We start from the raw sequence: 21061 nt of genomic DNA on the forward strand, positions 1-21061 counted from the left end.
GCGTCGGCCTGTGGACTGAAGGGCCCCCGGGTTTGATTCCAGTCAAGGGCATGTACCTCAGTTACAGGCTCCATCCTCAGCCCTGGTTGGGGCGAGTGCAGGAGGCAACCAATCAGTTGTCTCTCCCATTGATGTTTCTCTCTCTCTGTTTCTCCCCTTTCACTCTCTTTAAAAATCAATGCAAAAATATCCTCGGGTGAGGATTAACAACAACAAAAAATAACCTAAACTCCATAGTTCACAATTGCATAAAAATGTATGCGGAGGAACTATGTCAACTTAGTTTTCCTGAATGGTGGAATTATTGATATTTTTATTTTAATTCTACTTTTGTGTTCTTTTTTTCAGTGAACAATGTGTTATTTAAAAAACAACTGGAAATGTTTTTGAAAGATTTTAAATGAGCTAAATTGTAAGCACTTATTATATAATAACTTTTCTTACCAAAGATCAAAACATAGTTTAGTGCTCTTGGATCTACCAGTTCTAAGCATGTGAGTCAGTGAAGACAGAAGTGATTGTGGCTTTTTCTGCTGGTGTTTTGTTGTGTAGTGGGATGTAGTGGTTAAGAGCAGGGACTTTGCAGTCACTGGATTTAACCCTATAAAATGGGGCTACTACCCCTGCCTCATGGAGCTGCTCTAAGGATTCAATGAAATAGTGTTTGTAAAGCATTTAGTAATTAATAAAGCTGTTAATTATTGATTTAGTTAGTAATAATAATTTATGACCATAACAAATGGCATTATCTCTGCAACCATAATTTCTCTACCAACTATCTAATATGTTAATATTCACCAGAGAATTGGGATTCAAGATGAGAAATCCAGTTTTATAATAAAGCATATTACTCTTTTATAAACTATATTATAGTTATAAAGAAACATATCTGCAGTTTTTTAATTTTTATTTTAAAGACCTTGTAGAACTAAGAGTCATAAACTTTTTTTGAGAGGGTCTAGACATACTCACCCAAAACCACATCCTTGTAACATACTATGGATGGTGCTTTACAAAATCTTCATGCACTTTGCCTCATTTGAGCTTCCAGGTAACCTAAGGAATCAGACAAGTAGATGTTATGTCCATTTTGCAGCATAGGAAACAGCTTTAGAATGTCAGTGGCATATCAAGGTCAGATCCCCCAGAACATGCCTGATGCTGCAGCGGTGCCTGGCGCCAATGACTGAACGGGGGTGACTGGTGGGTCTTTTATTTGAACACAGGTCTCCTCATTCCTAGCGCTACTCCTAAATGTAGAGTGAGAATAAACTGAGCAATTAGGAGTACTTGTTTCCTTCTGTGAATGCTTTCTTTAGCCTTTGCAGTATTTAAGTAAATAAGGATAATAGCTAAATTTCCTGAGTGCTCTGATATGTGCCTGGCACTTTTCTAAGTGCTTTATATGTATTAACTCATTTAATTTTCACAACCACATTATGAGGGAGGTACTATTTTTTCTTATTTCCCTGATGAGGAAACAGAGACACAACGAAGTTATAAGCCGTTACACAAACATAATAGATCTCCCATTTAGGAAGAGGCTGTATTGCCTCTCAAAGATGTTGTCTTAAAAACAAATCTTGCATAGTTACATCTAGTAACTAATCAATCCAAAGAACCCAAAAAATCCTATTGATAATTGGTTAAAATTTAAATTAGCCCTAGCCAATTTGGCTCAGTGGATAGAGTGGTGGCCTGTGGACTGAAGGGTCCCAGGTTTGATTCTGTTCAAGGGCACATGCTTGGGTTGCGGGCTCGATCCCCACTAGGGGCATGCAGGAGGCACCTGATCAATGCTTCTCTTTCATCATTGATGTTTCTATCTCTTTCCCCCTCTCCCTTCTGAAATTAATAAAAAAAATATTTAAATTAAATTCATTCAATTATTTTAGCTTTTTGGGATTTTTCATTATGCACTCATCTTTCAGAGTTTGGAACAATCTGTAATTGTTGTTCCCCCAAAGATTTTCTCTGTCATTCTCAAATCCAGATGCTATCCATTTTTTCTTGGCAGGTGGGTGTTTTAAAGGATTAAATAGCTTTTCAGTGTTCCAACAATGTCATTTTAATTGGTTTTCAAAAGGTAATTATAAGACCTTATAAAGTTTAACTGAATTTATAGCATAGAACTGCCTCAAGCCCAAAATACTAATATTTAAGGAAATTTTGTTTTAATAAGCAGAGTGAGCTCTAGAAACATAATATTTGGCCATTCTGTTAACACACACAGAGGTCTCTGCTTCATAAATAACACTGTGGTATGTAGACCCTCTCCTCCAACAGTGACTCAGATAGATGCAATTCCATTACAGTCAAGTTCTCCCCAGTCAGCCTATTATTCCAGCTTAAAGGAATGGAACAAGTGATTCATTGTCATCCAGGTACAAAAACATAAACATCTTTTCATTGTTTGTTAATTTAAATTAAGTAATATTAGAATTTGTTAATTTTGCTGAATCTTATTTCTAAAGTCCATAAGGAGCTGTACATCAACTTAAAAGGGTATTGTTGTCATCCTTTAGAAGTAGAATTTCCCCTCTCACTGTTAGTCACCAAGATTTCTCCTTCTCTTCTGTGGCACATAAAGAATTTAAATAAAGAATTCACGCTTACCATAAGTCACTCTTTTTTCCTAAATAAAAGTTCACTTTTCCCCCATTTCCTTGCAGTAGGGTACTATAACCAATGGTGTTAAAAGGTAGGGGCTCAGCTCATCTGCCCCATGTGTATGACACGCCCAGCCAGCCTTGGCTCTTCCCGTGCTAGACTGTGGGTGGGCCTGGCTGCTTTGGGCTTTGCATCCTCTGACCACAGAGCCTCGGTGCTGGGGCAGGAGGCAGCCTCTGCCAGCACCCCTTCCATTGCTGATTCAGTTTATCTTCAGGGCTGGAGTTGGAAAGCGAAAGCCCTAGACACTTGTTGTGGAATGTTTGCCTAGTTACAGGTATTCATTGTTTGGCGTGTCCCTCCTCTTTGCTGGCATGTCCCTCTCAAGTCTACGTACCAAAGGACGTTCCAGTCTGTTGAATCCAGTCCACAACCAAAAAAAAGAGGAATCATAAGTATTTCTAATACCCTTCCCGGCCTGTACCTGCACCCACACACTGGACAGCACCACACCAGCAGCTAAACCCGTGCTCAGGGCACTTCTGTAACTGCCAGGGTGTGGCACGAATTCTTCCCCTAAGCAACTTTCAGACCAGGAGTAGTTCAGTAACACAGAGTTCAGCAAAATTGTCAGATTTTTTTAACGTGCGAAATTGGACACTGAGTCAGGCAAATGATCAACTTTCTTTTGCTTTTAATATACTTTGTTATGTATTTACTAGTACATTCAAAATAAAGCAAGATAAGACCTCATAATACTGATGTGGAGAGAAAAACTAGCTCTCAGATTTAAATAGGCTCAATTTAAACATTGTATGATTCTTTAGCATGCTCTGCTCATGAAAAATGTTAAGGTATGTAGGAGAAAACATGAGTTGATAAATTGTGGTAATGAAGAATAAAAATAGAATGTTCCTTTCTGAAAATGTAGGGCTCTGTCATGTAATAGTCTTCTATTTTTAGAACCTGTAGTTGCTCTGAGTCCCACCAGAAACCTTTTGGTTCTGTAAACCTGTACATGATGTTCATTATTGTGCCCATTACAGTGTTCAAAACGCTAACAGGTTTTTGTGTGTATAGAGTTGAAACGTTTTGTTCACGCATGCGTCTGATATTCAGCATCCACATTTACCTGTAAAAAAATACCCTACCACTTCCTCTCCACACCTAAGGCTTCCTCTCTTTAAAACCAACAGTAGTTTCTATGGAAGTTTTGCTGAGGAACTGTGGTTACAGAAATAACAGATACAGCAAAATTTTGCTGTGGTCAGTTTTTTCCCCTAGATTCCTAATATCTCAGTTTTCAAAGGAAATGTATCCTATGTGACTTTGAGATTAATTTTTCTCTATTTTGAGGTATACCTTCCTAATTATATTTTAGGTAGGTTAATAAAAAAAATGTTAAATTCTTACTATTAAGGCCCATTAAAAGCCAGTTTAGAAATGTTTTAATGGCTGTCATTAGTTACTTGACATGTGGATTATGAACAAATTCAAATTTTCTGTGTGATATATAATTACTTTCAAATTGTAACAATTCATAAATTTGTCAAATTTTAAAGACAAATGCTTCTCTTTAGTGTTGATAACATTGTGGTTTTATTTCTGAGAATAGAGTTGGTTTGCTGTGCTGACTTCATGCCTGTCTTTCCAAAGGTTTGATTGTATTTATTCTTTTTTTCCAAAGATGAAAAAATGCAATGAAAATCCAATTTACAAGGACATATATTGATATTTCTAGACATGGTCTAGTTCTAAAAGAATTTACTTGGTTTGCATTTTTTTAAGCGTTTCGTGTAGCCAGATTAATATATTTTTATACAACACTGTATTTCTACATTTATTTCAAGACTGTTTTCAGTGACTTTTTCAGGTACCTGTGCTAACAGAAGGTTGTTTGGAACGAGTGTGCGGTGGCCTCTGTCATGGAGTCAGAGTGTGAAACGTGACTGTGGAGAGCGAGAATGTGCTTATGCTGTACACAGGCCTAGAAGCTGTTTTCTAAAGCTTTGTACATTTTTTCCATGAAACAGATTAAATATTTTCTCTCTAAAGCCATGTTTCTGTTTTTTCAGTATGCTCTTTAAGTAAATTATGAGATAATTTTACTGCTTAGAAACCTGGAAGTGGTGAGTTCTTGTTTGAACTTTTGTGGAAATGGGCATTAATACTTAGTCTAAAAAAACAACAACAAAAAACTGCAAGCAAATAACTCAAAATAAAATCAATCGTAGTTACCATAGATTTTTCTGAAAACATTTGGAAAAGGTGCTCTTTTCAGGAAATGGTATTGGGAACATTTGAAAAACACAAGTAGAGCGCCACTTAACAGGACCCAGAATTTGAAAGGAACTAATGACAACATAAAAAGAATACAGAAATGCCAGGAGAAATAAAGGAGCATAGGGATGAGGATCTAAACACCCCGAGCTCAGAGATTCACAGACCAGACTGACAGTTGCCAGGGTGGGAGGGGGGCACAAAAATGGTACAACTTCCAATAAAAAGCAACGGCCCTATCAATGTGCATATTTGTTTATACAAATACATACATAGATGGCCCTTGCTTTGCAGAGAAAAGACCATAAAACGACCGTGCAGCTGAAACTGCAAAGCAATCTTGATCAATGGGGAGAACAGGATAATGATTATTCCATGACCTCTAAAAATGTTTGTTAAAATATTAAAAACTCTCCATTATAAATGTATGGAAAATGACAAAAAAATGAAGCTAATACCTAGTACACTCTAAAATAATACAGATATTGAGAACTGAAGTTTTTACTTCTTCGTAAGAAAACTTTCCAAGGGTATTGGAGCAATGCTTGCTTTCCTCAAAATGTATGATACAGAGCAAGCTATCTTTCCTCTGCCCTGGCTTATTGTCATACTCCTTCCAAGTTTGCAGCAGCTAACATTTTAACCTTTGTGCTTTCAACGCTGTGCTCTCTTTCCAAGAGTTCCTTCAATGTTAGATGCTTTGCCAGAGTCACTTCCTCTGAGACATCGTCCTTTTCATCGCAGCCATGTCACTGATTTATGTTGATAAGTTCACCTTCACTACATTTCAGACCTAGCGTCTATCTCACATCCCCGTGGGCTGCTGTTGTCTCTATAAGGCTTTGCATTCAATTCAAATTCCCCTTCCAGTGTTTTCGCTTTTCATTTCTTTGCTCTACTTTTTGTCCTGTAGGCCAGTTTCCTCTTTTGATTATCTATTGTAGTAAAATTGCTACGTGGCTCTATTACTGGGACACAAGAAGGCAACACAACGCCACTGTTTGCACTAGCAACGTGCACCGTGACCAGTCACCAACAGACTTTGAAAGAAGTGACTTTACTGGTCACTGATCATGGGACACGCCTGTTATAACATAGTAATTTGTGGACCAAAGAGCTAACAGTGAAGTGTGTAACAGAGAAGGATGATTGCTTCTAAGTTAATATCCTGCGCCAACTGAATTTGGGATTGTGTTGATTTAAACTGTAGTAAATGAAATTGTGCATGAAATAGAAAAACAAAGACACAGCAGACACCTAATGACTATATAGAGTTGAATACAGGGGATAGGGAGGGGCTAGTATTTAGCATATATATTTGTATTGTTTGACTTTTTACAAATGCATATGATGATCTTTTTTTAGAGCAAACTAAAATGGGACAAAGATTTCTGTTCCCCACAGTGGCAGTGCTTGCTTTGTGTGCATCCCAAAACAGATAACCAGAAGAGTAACAAGAAGCAGTGAATAAATGAATGTGCAGGGAGCCTATGGTGCTTTCTTAGACTATGTGAAGAGAAGTCATGTCGAGTACCCTTGTCACACAGCATACCATCATACCCAAAGCACCAATTCTGTGCCAGCTGATGTGGCACCCTCACTTACTAACAGAATGGCCTTGAGCAAGTTACCTCACCTCCATTGACATGCAGTTTCCTCGTCTGTAAAACTGGATATTAATACCTCGTGAATTGTTTCATGATAATGTTAGGAAAGCGCTTCGCCCAGTGACTAACAACCAGTAAACGCTCCAGCACTGAGTCATTCATGCCACGAAGAGCCCTGCGCCCTCCGCCCATGCACGTCTTCAAACAGAGGCCGGGAGGTAGTTGATCCAAGTATTTATCACAGTGGGTGGGACGTGGAACCAGATGACCTGAGTTCTGAGCCATTCTGGGATTCTGAGATTTGGATTATATATGGAAAAGTAGTTTGTTTAGTTTCATCTCAAAATAATAATTTGTTATTTATTTCTTCAGGCTTTTATAAGATATTTTTTAGAATGCAACACACACTACAAACCAACTCAAGTATTGGTGCATTCACAGATTTTTAGTAAGGCTCAGAAAATGATTTAAAACGCTTTTAGCTAACCAAATGCAACATTGTTAGTGTAAAGAATTTTGTGTTAACTCCAATCTCTTTTTAATTCAATTGCGTTTTTAAACGCCAAACTGGGCAAGAAACTTCTAAGAAAAGGATTTTGAGGGGGTGGGGGGGTTTGAGTATTCATCCTGCTCCCTTTTTTCTTTATGAAAATGCCACAAAAAGATTTGACATATCCTTTATATATACAAAATTTTACTCAGACTATTTTGAACTCCATTAAAATGAAGGCTTATAAAAAAATCATGGGCTACCCAACTTGTAGTGATTGTGCTATTTTACAGATTTGTGACCTTGATCTTAAAGCTTTCAAAAAAAATACACGTGATTTTTTTCATTACACATTGATGATATTTTGTGCTCAATTCTTATTTTGTCAGCTATTAAGGGACAGATATAATCAAGGAACTTGGATAAACAAAATGACAGGCAAATGAATTTCCAAACTCCCACAATCTGAAATTCACCTTTCAATTTGTGAAGCAGCCCAGTGCTGGCTGATCATTTTCCAAGAGGGTATAAATCTTCCAAACAGGACTGCTCCAAATTAGCTATTACTATCTATTTATCCATTTCGCTATATAAAATAGATCAACATTTTTTAAATTGTGGCATACATATATAATTCAGTATGCACAATTTGTGTGTGTGTGTATTTGACCTGTTGTAGTCTCTAGGTTCTCCTTTTGGACCCAAAATTCAAATTCTAGTCAATCTTAGATCACAACTTCCATAAGCAGTAACTTTGATCATACTTTGCAAATCACAATTTAAATCTAGATACAGCCTATTTTAATGTTGTGGCTAAGAGAAGCTGACGGATAGTATCACTGTATCCATTGCTACTTCCTCTTGAGGCAATCACCGAACTGCCATGAGAAGAATGGGAGGATCCCTAAGAAAGGCCAGCTTGGGTAATCCTGCCAACAAGAAGAGCATTCAGGTCCCTAAATGTTGTTAAGATTTTAATTTGAAAGGAGTCAGCTCACTACATAATAGCTCTTTCTTTAAATTGAAATTGTTCTGGGTTTGGCATTTCACTTGAAATGACACCACCACCTTATTACATAGAGTAAGCAAGATAAGGAGGATAAATATTTGAGGTCTAGTTTATCTCCATATCCTGGAAAGGGAAAAACAATAGCTTGCCCATGTTCCGGAAACTGACATGCCCTAGGAATCCAAGCATTGTGAGGGCTCTGATGAGCCTGTTTACCCTGTGCCCAGTCTTTGGGCAACAAGGCACCTAGACAGCCTTGCAGAAGGTCAAGTAGAAAAGACAGCTGCTTTTGTTTACCTTTCGAAAGGAAGAGCAAGGCAATCAGCCGAGTGGCCCAGAGTCTTATTTGGTTTACTTGCACCTGCTATTACAAACTTTAAAATATCCTTGGGTGTTTTGCCATGGTTCAGTGTTGTAGGTGAAAGGTACAAAACTGAAGTTATTGTCATAATTTGTGTTAATAAAGTGCCCCTGCCAAATTCTGGATTGGATAAGGTGATAGAGAAGCTGCATGTTAGTTGCCCATGAGAGCAGCCACCCAAAGGATCTAGTCTAGCTTGTCTTAAAATGCTATTCTGCAACCTGATGAGCCGTGCATCCTAGTATTTAACAACCTTGCAAAGAGATGACTTCTTGTGTCTAATCTACATATGTTGTGCTGCATGTAAGCTTTTCATTTGTTGGTTGCTCAGTGGACACACTTCCTCCCTAGCTCTTCATAACCTTAACCTTCTCTAATCAAAGTTAATCATCTCATATTTTAACATTTTCTTCAATATTAATTCCCCACATACTGCCTCCTAAGTCTCTTCTCTCAGGCTTCTGTTTTCTGTCAGCCCTTCCTGAACTGTCCATGGCCACCTAAACTTATAAAGCGATGCATTAAGCTATGCATTCTGTGGAAAGATAAATCATGCCAGGGACGAAGCATACTTCCTGAATGTCACATGAGGTGCTCTGGGGACCTCTTCCCAGTGAACGACCATAACTGATGGCAGTTATTTATAAACTAGAGGCCCAGCACACAAAATTCATGTGCTGGTACAGTCCCTAGGCCTGGCCTGCGATCAAGGCCATCTTCCTCAACTGCCGGCAGCCAGCCCCGCCCCCTGCCACGGCCTACCCCCAGTTCCCCATATGAGCCTGCCAGTGGGGGTGGTAGGGAGGGAAGGACTGAGAGGTTGGCCGTTCCTGCCCATCACAGGTTGCCCCCTGTGTGTGGGGTGACTGGAGGGGCGGGGCCTTGGCCTGACACTGCCCGCATCCCCCACCACCCACCCCCAGTTCCCCATTCACTGTCGGGCAATGGGAGCCTGCCGGCTGGGGGAAGGGACCAAGAGGTGGTCAGTGCACCTCATATGACCGGTCAAGCGGTCGTTCTGGTCATTCCGCTGTTAGGGTCAATTTGCATATTACCCTTTTACTATATAGGATTATTCATTGTCCCAAGGGCATACAGCAAATGAAGAAACATTTATTCAAGAAAATCTAAAATCTTGAAAGTCTGTGGCATTAGGGCCATGACCCAATCCCTTGCTTACACCAAACCAGAATAACAAGCCTCACTCTAGGTGGGTGTGGCTGAGAAAACTAGATTTCCTCTTCCATCCTTCCCAGTAAAGGGTATAGTAGTTCCCCAGGGGAGCAAGCTGCCAGCAATCTCATTCCACACACCCCTGTTGTGTTGAAAAGGCTAAATTCCAGGTACCTACAGCCAAGAGGTCAGGGCTCCCTTCCTTCACCCAGCCACACTCAGAGTGTGGAGGCTCTACCCCAGGCATAGCAAGCCAAGAATACTGGGGCCACAGACACCATCACCTCACATGACTCATAAGGAAGAGGTTCCATAACAGAAGACACAAGCAAAAAGACCAGCGGCTGTCGCCCCCATCCAGTGCCATGCTCACAGAGTATGAGTGCCTGTCCAAAGAGAGCAGGGCACTAACCTCCCTCCCATCTTCCAAAGAGTAATACCGAGAAGCAGAAATGAAAGAGGAGACATCACTACTGACCTTACAGAAATAAAAAGGATTGTGAATGAATAATATAACTTAGATGAAATGGAAAAATCCCTACAAAGACAAAAATGATTGAACCTGACTCAGTAAGAAATATAAAAATTTCAAAGGATTTATAAAAATAAGTAGACTGTATTAGTAACTTAAAAACGTCCCACAAAAAAATATTCCCAAGAACAAGTGGTTTCACTAGTAAGTTCTACCAAATGTTTAAAGAGGAATTAATAGCAATTCTTCACAAAACTCTTCCAAAAAGTGAAACACTGCCCAACTCATCCTATGAGCCTGATACCAAAATAAGACAAAGACATCATAAGAAAACTATAAACCAATATCTCTTATGAATATAGATGCAAAAATTCTCATTATTAACAAACTGAATCTAGCAACATGAAAAGGATGGCATGCCATGACTCCTGTATAATAATACATTTACCCAAAGTTCCTGGCATGGAGCTTCTAAAACCCTTGGTATATACAAATGCATAATGATATGTATCCACCATGACCGTATTATTCAGAATAGTATCGCTGCCCTAAAACCCTTTCTCATCTGCCTATTTCTTCTCTCCTGCCTAACCCTTGGCAACGGCTGATCTTTTTACTGTCTCCATGGTTTTCCCTTTTCCAGAATGTCAGATGGTTGGAATCACACAGTACACAGCCTCTTCAGACTGGTTTACTTTACTTAGTCGCATGCATTTAAGATTCTTCCATATCTTTTCATGGCTTGATACCCCATTTCTATTAGTGCCGAATAATATTCTATTACCTGGATGCATCACAGTTTATTTATTCATTCACCCACTGAAGGACATCTTGTTTGCTTCCAAGCTTTGGCAATTGTGAATAAACCTGCTGATTGTGAAAAACCTCCACATGCAGGTTTTTATGTGGACATAAGTTTTCAACACATTTGGAAATACCAAGGAGTGCAATTGCTGGATCATACGGCAAGGGTACGTTTCGTTTCGTAGGGAACTGCCAAACTGTCTTCCAAAGTGGCTGCACCATTTTGCATTCCCACCAGCAATGAGTGAGAGTTCCTGATGCGCCACATCCTCACCAGCATTTGTTGGTGCTGGTGTTCTAGCTTTCGGCCATTCTAATAGTTCCGCAGTAGCATCTGGTTGTTTTAATTTGCATTTCCCTGGTGACATATGATAAGCATCTTCTGAGATGCTTATTTCCCATCTGTATCTTTCCTTTGGTGGAGTGTCTGTAGATGTTTTCCCTTTTAAAACCGGGGTGCTCATTTTCTTCTACTTGAGTTCTTAGATAACAGTCCTTTATCGGAGATGTCTTTTGCAAATATTTGCTCCCAGTCGGTGGTTTGTCTTCTCAGTCTCTTGACCTAGTACATATTTTATTTCAATTACTGTCTTTTTGAACTCCAGAACTTCAATTTGCTTTTCTTTTTTTACAATTTTTATTTCTTCATTGATATTCTCTATTTAACGCAACATTGTCATCCTACCTACCTTCCGTTAGTGCTGTAATCACACTTTAGTTTTGTGAACATATTTATAGTGGCTATTTTGAAGTCATTTTTTGTTAAATCCAACATCTGGTTGCTCTCACAGACAGTTTCTGTTGCCTACTTATTTCCTGGTGTGTGGCTCATGCTCTCCTTTTTCATTGCTTGCCTCATAATTATGTTTTTTTGGAAAATGATCATTTTAGATAACACATTGTAGCAACTCTGGATACAGGCAAACTGCTTATTCTTTGCTTAATTTTAGTGACTGGCTGTATTACTTCATTAAAGTCACACGCACCTTGCGAAGCCTCTATGCTGCTCCCCAGGGAGGCACAGCTTTTCTTGGCCTACAGTCGCCCTGGGAGGACTCTGGTATTGGTGAGGGTTCCTTCCTCTTTCGCTGATGACATCCAGCTGGAAAACTCATACTAACTTCCAGCTAATTGCTCTATTGTTGTTGACAGTACCCTGGGGCATAAATTGCTCTGCAGATGAACCCAATCAAATCGAGACTCCTTTGAAGGAACAGTTAGGTCAGTATGTGGTGTTTACTCTGACCTCAGGAGGGCTTCTTCCAGATGTCTGACTACTCTGTTCTCTCCTACAGACTAGCCAGCCTATAGTCTAGGCCAGTGGTTGGCAAACTGCGGCTCGCGAGCCACATGTGGCTCTTTGGCCCCTTGAGTGTGGCTCTTCCACAAAATACCGACTTCTGCGCATGGGCCACGAAGTTTCAATCGCACTGTATGTGCGTGCGCGCCCGCACGTGGTATTTTGTGGAAGAGCCACACTCAAGGGGGCAAAGAGCTGCATGTGGCTCTCGAGCTGCAGTTTGCCGACCGCTGGTCGAGGCTGTAAGTCCAGGCTTGTCCATTAAATCCATGAATCACCTCTCAATGGCCTTTAATCACAACCTCCAGTCGTTGGGGGTGCCTTTACCTTTGCGCTTTCTCACCCTCTGTTGTAAAGGAATCCAGTTCCTCTGGGAAGAGATTGGGAGCTGTTTTCACACCCTGCTTCTCCCCGTCTCCTCCAGTCAAAATCTCCGACTGGGGCTCTGGAACTGGGATGGCACAAAGCAAGCTTCTCCCTGAGTGACACTCCGGCTCTAGGAGCCGGTGCTCAGTGCCACGTGGGGAGGCAGCAGCCTGAGGTCCTCTTGGCTTGTCTCTCCTGGCCAGGAGCCACCACCTAATCAGCTAGGGCCGGGGCAGTCAGGAGCTCCCATCCAAGGAGAGCCTTCGTCCCAGGAGCTGAGCGGGCAGAAGGGAGCCCCCACCTCTCAACCACACTTGCCCGGAACGGAGCCTCAGCAACAGGTCGCTGGGGGTCGGAAACACAGGTCCTGCTCCTCCCAGGAAGATCGCCCCCCATCTGGGAGCTGAGGGCTGAGGGGTCCTTTGTCCTTGACTGTCGGTCCGGAGTGGAGTCCTCTCCTTGCTGAGGTGGAGGGACGAGGGAGAAAGCCATCTTGTTCCAAGTGCCACAGGCTCTCAACTTTTTACCAGGTTTTTGTAGACTTCCTTGAATAGTCTCTTCCTTTCCTGCTTGGCCTTAGGACCATTCCCAGTGACTTTAAATGGCTGCTTTTTTAAAATTTTCGCCAGTTTCACTTGGGAGCTGATCAGCAGGGTTCACGCAGTCCTCCTGAAAGTCAGCCCCCTCTTCTGACACCGTGAGTTCATTGTCATGGATACGTGTGCTGAGCTCCAGGCGAGGACCTCACGCTCATGAGCTACTTCTTTCCTTTATGATTGTCCCTTCTAGCCATCTCCGGAGTCCTCCTGGGTCTCTTAATGTTGTCAAAGAAAGAAGACGCTTACCCAATCACTGATGAACAGTCTAGTGGCCCTTGTAGAAATTCCAAAACAGCCCTCCTGAGGCCAAAAACTCATGTGGCCGACCATGGTTGAGAGAGAGAGAGAGAGAGAGAGAGAGAGAGAGAGAGAGAGAGAGAGAGAGAGAGAGAGAATGTGTGTGTGTGTGTGTGTAGCACAAAGACTTGACAAGAATTCTACTGATTTTGCTTTAGTCTGTTCAGGCTGCTGTAAGAAAATATCGCCGACTGGGTAGCTTGTAGGCCACAGGAGTTTGCTTTTCACAGTCTGGAGGCTGAAAGTCCAAGCTTGAGGTACCAGCAGGGTCAGGTTCTGGCAAAAAACCTCTGCAGGGTTGTAGACTGCCCCTTTCTCCCTGTACCCTCAATGGTGGGAAGGGGAGAGCTAACTCTCTGGGGTGTCTTTTATAAGAGCATTAATCCCACTCCCAAGAGCACCACCATCATGACCTCAGCACCTCCCCAAGGCCTCACCTCCTAAGACCATCACATCGGGGGGTAGGGTTTCAACAGGTGAATTTGCGAGTGGGCAGGACACACACATTCAGACCACGGCACTTACATCTCTAGTTGTTAATTCCACTTGACACATAGCCCAAATTATTAAATTGATGTTTCCCAACATATATTCCAGGAAATGCTAGTCTAAAGAGATTACACGGAAAAAGAGATTCCTTGCTTAATAATTTTCAGGTTGCGTAAAAATAATTCTAGAGAAAGCTTAGCTTCCATTCTTACTAGATGTCAGGAGTAAGACTCTAAGAATGAGCCTTCCTGAAGAATGATTAATAATTTATCCATTACTCCAAAGCAGACATGAACAAGCCATATGATGCCATCCACTGTATGGATGGAGAAGCTGAGCCAGTGAAATGGAGACTGTACCAGGTTGAATAGTGTCCCCGCCTTCCCTGCAATTCATGTCCACCTGGAACTTCAGATATGACCTTCTTTGGAAACAGGGTCTTTGCATATGAAATTTATTAAGAGGAGGTCATAATGTATTAGAGTGGTGTATCCAATGACCAGTGTCCTTATAAAAAGAGGGAAACTTGGACACAGACACACTGGTGAGAAGGCCATGTGAAGACACAGACACACACAGGGAGAAGGCTGTACAAAGACAGAGGCAAAGATTGAGAGATGCATCAAGAGCTAAAGAATACCAAGGATTTCTGGAAGCCACCAGAGGCTGGGGGAAAGAAATGGAACAACGCTGGAACCTCAGACACAGCCTGGCCCTATCAATACTTCGAGTTTGTGCTTACAGCCTCCAGAATGGAGAGAAAACACTGCTATTGTCTTAAGGTTGCTCCAGAAACCTTAGGTAAAAACTACAGTCACATTAACTCTATGCAAATATTTACCGCTGTTTTAAAACAACAACAACAACAACAACAATGCAATACTGTTTTCTAACGGGGTGGTACTTGCCTAAATTTTACCTAAATAATATAGTTGATTTAAGGATGTCCCAACCCCACAGGCACTGGTTTTATTATTGCCAATGGATAATTATGTTCTCTGACAAAACTGTGGGTATTCATCTCCTGTGGGTCAAATGCTCATGAATTCAGAGTAAATTCTGTATACTCTTTCCAGCCCAGATGAATTTTGAAAAATTTATTTATAAAAAAATATATAAAAACATTATTAAGCATTTCTTCAGACTTCTGCAGTTAACAAGTTTGTTTATTTTGTTCTCATTTTCTGGAATGTTATTATTATTTTATTTTTTTTCTCATTTTCTGGAATTCTGCAGTTAACAGGTCTATTTGTTTTCATTTATTTATTTCTCATTTTCTGGAATATTGCCAAATGCAAGCCCAGCCTGCTCTGGAAATAAGGTCCTTTAATTAACTAATCCTTTGGAGACGACATATGGTAACCAGATTAAAGATTAAAACAAGGACACAGAATAGCTGTCAAAGGATTGTTAGTTCCCCTCTTCCTGGCCTCAGACCTGATTACAACCGAACCTGACCTCACTCAGGGCTGGCTGCTGGCCCCCAAGCAAGTGAGAAAGGCCTCGCGGACGCAGACGGTTCATGAGTATTTATCCCACCCACTTCCTCCTTTTAGAATATTTCTTTGGAGGTTGTGATTCTGATTGGGGGTGGGGTTGAGAAGGGATCTTTTAAAGATAACTTGAGGTCCCCCAAAAAATATGTCCTTTAAAAAAATATGGATTGTGCCCAACAGGTGTGGCTCAGTGGTTGAGTGTCGACTTATGAACTAGGAGATCACGGTTCAGTTCCCGGTCAGGGCACATGCCTGGGTTGCCAGTTGATCCCCAGTGCGGGGGAAGAGGGTGCGTGCATTTCTCTCATCATTGATGGTGTCTAACTCTCTTCCTTCCTCTCTGAAATCAATAAAAATATATTAAAAATAAATAAATAACACAATGAAATAAAAATGTAAATGGTCCCAAAGGCATAGAATCGTGTTCTTGCTCTTGTGTTGGGGAGCAATGGTGGCCCCCTGTCCCATGGAGGGAAACCCAGCAAGGTCTCTGGTTAAGGAAACATCTAATGTTATTTGCTGTCAGGTAAGGACTAGGAACAGATGATGTGAACCAGGGCAGGGCCAAGGTAAATGCAGCCACTGGTGAAACTCCCTTTCCTCACTTGGAAAGCACACAGGGCTTGTCCATCTCTCCTCCTAGACCAGCCGTGGGCAAACTACGGCCCGCGGGCCGGATCCTGCCCGTTTGGCTGTTCTATCCGGCCCGCGGAGCCGAAAGAGCGGAGGGTTCTCTTGCTCTCCCCTCCGCTCCTTCACCAGCAGCAGTGTTAACATGTATTAGTTCACACAAATACTCCATCCATGCTTTTGTTCCGGCCCTCCGGTCCAGTTTAAGAACCCATTGTGGCCCTCAGGTCAAAAAGTTTGCCCACCCCTGTCCTAGACACGCACCCTTCCTAAACTCCCCCCTGGAAGGCTTGCCTAGCCGGGAAGGTCAGAGATAAATGCGACAGCAAATCTTTTCCTTTAGTCTCCTGGGTGGCTTTTCATCTGTAAACGATGCTGGGTAATCTTAACATATTGACATACCCTTGTCTCTATCACATCCATCGAGTTCATGTTCTGATAAAAATGCAGTGAGCTGTGTGATTTTGCAAGAAAGAAGCCAGGATGATGGGTTTGGTCCGAATCCATTCCAGAAGTCCTGGACTCCTAGCTAAAGGAGTGTGATATGAATCTCAGCGCCACATGCAATCACTGTCCTGCCCTCCCCTCCCCTCCCCACTCCCAGCAGCACTCAGTGGTCCTGGCTGTGTGTTAGGCAGAATAACGCCCCTTATAGATGCCCGCATCCCAATCCTTGAACCATGAATGTGTCACCAAGGAAGCAGGTGGCCTCAAGGACCTGGAAAAGGCCAGGAATGTCCTTTCCTCGCGGCTCCCCAAGGAAGGCAGCCCACCCAAGTCTCCAGGCTCCCCACTAGGTGGGTGGACTTCTGACCTCCAGGTCTGTGCAACAGTAAATGTGTGTTGTTTGAAGCCACCGAAATGTTGGTAATTTATTACAACAGCACAGAAAATTAATACAGGTAGGAAGTTCTAGTTTAAAAAAAAAAAAAAAGAAAAAGGAGGGAGGGAGGAAGAATAGAAAGAAGTCCCTTCTGCGATAGCTCAGCCTACTTTACAGAGTCCCTCTCCTTGCAGAGGCCGGTCAGGTGAGCGAAGGCCGGGCCGTGTGCTCCCTGGACCACCTCAGCCGGGCCGGAGGGCACTTGCTGATTCCTGAGGGTTGTCATGGTTTCCAGAGTTCGAGTTTTCTTTCTTACCATCATCCTGCATTCACCCTCGCCCTGTACGGATGCTCCTCAACTTACAATGGGGTTAAGCCCGAATCAACCCAGTTGAAAACAATACACCTAACCTACCAAACACCACAGCTTAGCCTCATCTACCTTAAATGCACGCAGGACACTGGCAGGAGCCCTCGGTCAGGCAAAGCCATCTAACGCAAGTCATGCACTGACAGTCTGGTGGTTTATCCTTGTGATCACCTGACTGGCAGCTGCCGAGGGCTGACCAACATCCGGGAGAGTATCCTCTTGCAATTGGCTAGGCCCAGGAAAAGGTCAGAATTCGAAGTATGGTTTCTACTGAATGCTTTTCATGCTCACACCATCGAAAAGTCAAAAATTGTAAATTGAATCATCGTTAAGTCAGAAACAGTCTATATACAAGTGTGCCACTTACAACTATACATTCAGCATTAAGTCTCAATACAGCAGTAACCGCAGAACCAGCTCAAAATGGCCCCATCCTGATAAACGAGATACTGAACTGCTTTTCAGAGACAACAGACCAATGCCACAGTCATGCAGCCAAAGCATGCGCAGAAGGGAACTTTGACCTCCGGCTGCACCTGGAACCAAAGTCTCACTCATCTCTCCCACTCCCACCCCTCCCACCACACACACATAGGCGCGCGCGCGCGCACACACACACACACACACACACACACATACACACAAATGGAACCAAAGGACCAGGACAAAACCAGAATTGAACCCTGAACCCTTTCAGAAGCAAAGGGTTCATTGTCCAGGAAGATCCAGGAAGACACCCTTTTACCATAAATGGCCAAGATCCTCCAATTAAAATTTGCCCCGTCAGCACTTTGCATACCTGCTCCCTCAAACCCCCTACAAACCCCAAACCTAATCCACCGAGCAAGATGGATTTGAGGCACCATTAGGTCTTCTGTCTTCTTGATCAATAAATCTTACTCCAAACTCTGATGTTTTGAGTCTCAGCCTTCTTAAAAAAAATCCTCACCCAAGGATATGTTTAGAGAGAGGGAAGAAGGTGGAGGGGGGGAGAGAGAGAGAAACTATGCACCCTGACCAGGGATTGAACCTGCAACTAGGCATGTGTCCTGACCAGGAATTGAACCTGCAACCTTTCAGTGTACCGGATGATGCTCCAACCAACTGAGCCACCCGCCAGCCAGGGTGATTTTTGGCCATTTGAAGCATTAGGCACTCAGACTTGGGTTCAGTATCACAGCCTGTGCTTTAAAAAGTGGTGGATTCAAAAAGGCCTTCTCCTTTAAACTCCAGTCTGTTGTGTAGAGTAAAAACAATTACTGAGAGAACACAAGAGCATCACCCATCTTGTGGGAAGCGAGCCCGTCATGGTCACAAAGCCCAAACTTGTTGTGGCATCCCGGCCACAGAGGCCACGGTTGCTGCCAGCCAACGGAAGGGCAGCAGCATGCTTGGGGGGCACGTTCTGGGGGAAGGCGTTCTTTGTGCGAATTCTCCCGGTGTGTTCCCAAGCTCTTATTCAGCCTCTGGAGCCCTTTGTAACGACAGGAACACCTTCCCTGCACCGGCGGCCCATTTCCCAGCGGGAGGCGGCTTCCTCATCTAAGCTTGGCTGAGACCCGCATTCGATTTTCACATTCGGTGGGTGGAGCGTGTTTCCACATGCATCGCGCACGACAGTGTCAAGTGAACCCACGTCAGGAAGAAACACACACTCCCACTGGAGACAGCTGGCCCGCTTGCAAAATGCAACTAAATGTGGAAAGTTCTAAATCTCCCTGTAAAGACCATCCGTCTCTGAAGGAGCACTGGGCACATCCTGCTGGCCATCTGGATAAATCACTTCACATCCTTTCTTCTCCAAGCAGAGGACCCTCCCCCGCCCCCTCCCCCCCCACCTCCACTTGGTTCCCATCACTCTGCTCTTGGGTGGTGCCCTGCAGGGAACATCCCAGAAGAGCTGGCTGGCCCACCTTATGCCACCTCAGAGCACAGCCAGGTGGGGGTCTTCCCTCCCCGCCCCCAGACGTAGGAAAAGCACATCTTGCCTTGGGCCTTTTGGACGGTCGGGTGTATTAGGTGGGCCCCCAAGGTGGGGAAGGACAGCCTGGGGGATCTGGTCGGAGGACTCAGGACACCACAGGATGGTGGGGACCGCATAGCTGATCCATCGTGTTCTCAGGGGGATCCGGCCCAGGGAGCCTGCGACTGACCCACAGTCCCATGGCTAACGGCAGGACTGGCTTAGAGCCCAGGTGATCAGAAAGGCCACCCAGGGCTCTTCGTCCCAGCGAACCCGTCGTGGTTGTCTTTATTGTACCACGGCTCCCTCACGGCTGCTGAGAGACTCGCACTGCCATGTCCTGGGCCTACACGTTAGAAAAAAACTGGAAAAATGACATCCTTTCATCTATTGTTTACTCTGCCTCAACACTGATAAAATGTTTGTGTGCCCATAACAAAATGCGCTCGCTTCCCACGAGATTAAATCTGGTATTTACTTAGGGCTTCAGCCTGGGCACACAGGAGGCGTCCTTGCCGTCCGGTTTCCTCGAGGAAGGGCGGTGGAGAGCAGAGAGCTCGCAGATGGAGGCATTTGCCTGATGAAGAGACGCTCTGTCACTTTTCTCAGAAATCCCTGGACACCAGCTGAGGCTCTTCCGCTGGTGCCGGGCCCTGGTGTAAGAGGCCGTGCTACCTCTGCCCTCTTATCTGCACACCACCACCAGGAAGAGAGCACGGTCGTTATCCCACTGACCAAGGAGGGAACGGAACCCAGGAGCCGTTAAGTGACGCACTCGGAGGTACCCAGACAGAGCTGCGGAGCCAAGACTCAAACCCAGGCCCCTGCGGCTCCTGGGCCAGCAGGACTGCCTCATCGCGGGCAACAAAACCCATTTCATTAAAATGTCCATTTAGAATCGGACGCATTTCAGATAGACATAAACCACAGTGTAACAAGATCTTGGGAGGCAGTGTTAAAATGATAGATGAGAGCCCTCGCCAGTTTGGCTCGGTGGTTGGAGGATCGGCCCACGGGCAGAAGGGTCCTGGGTTCGATTTCAATCCAGGGCATGTACCTTAGTTGCAGCTCAATCCCCGCCCCTGTTGGGGTGCATGTGGGAGGCAACCAGTTGATGTGTTTCTCTCACATTGATGTTTCTCTCTGTGTGTCTCCCCCTCCCTTCCACCCTGTCTAAAAAATCAATGGGAATATCCTCAGGTGAGGATTAACAAAAAGAAAAATGACATATAGAGTACAAATACTTATCATTTTCCATTTAAGCAAACTGCCAAAAGACCTCCCTTGCCCAAGCAAATTTCTATTTCTCTCAGTTGAAAGTAAAGCAACTACATTTCCTATACCATTATAATACAGAGCCTACCCCTGACTTCATGGGCATTCAGACCTTGACTTCTTATCTGAAAGGTGACTTACCTTTATTAAAATACAAGAAAGAAGTCTTAAAGAGCAACAAGTAGGACAATCAATACATCTTTCCTGCCTGGAAATAAGGTTTCAGTAACAGACTACCCGTCCCGTTAGAGGACATCACAAAGCCACACCCAGCACCCGTTCAAGTCCCTCGCTGTCCTCACCTAAGAACCGAACATCTGGCTGCCGAAAAGCCAGGCGTCGTCGATGTCTGTGCCCGGCACTTACTTGTTTGCCATCCAGACGGATTTTCTCTTTGATGCCCCTTTCTTTTGCATGAGCGGGCACAGTGTAATTTAATTGGAGGCATCGTCGACCTGGTTTCTAAAACCAACTTCAATCAAACAGCTGTGGTCTCCCATTAGGGCAGGGCCTGGGAAGAGTGCCTCCTTCTCAGCGGGAAACAGGTGTCTGCCGCGCTTGCTCATCATCCTCCGGACAATCGCTGAGTTTCAAGGGTGGGATTGCTTTGTCATCGGAGGGAGGGCAGGCTCCTTTTCATGAGCGGT

Source organism: Myotis nattereri (genome assembly GCF_964212035.1).
Source record: "Myotis nattereri genome assembly, chromosome: 13".
Classification (NCBI taxonomy): Eukaryota; Metazoa; Chordata; class Mammalia; order Chiroptera; family Vespertilionidae; genus Myotis; species Myotis nattereri.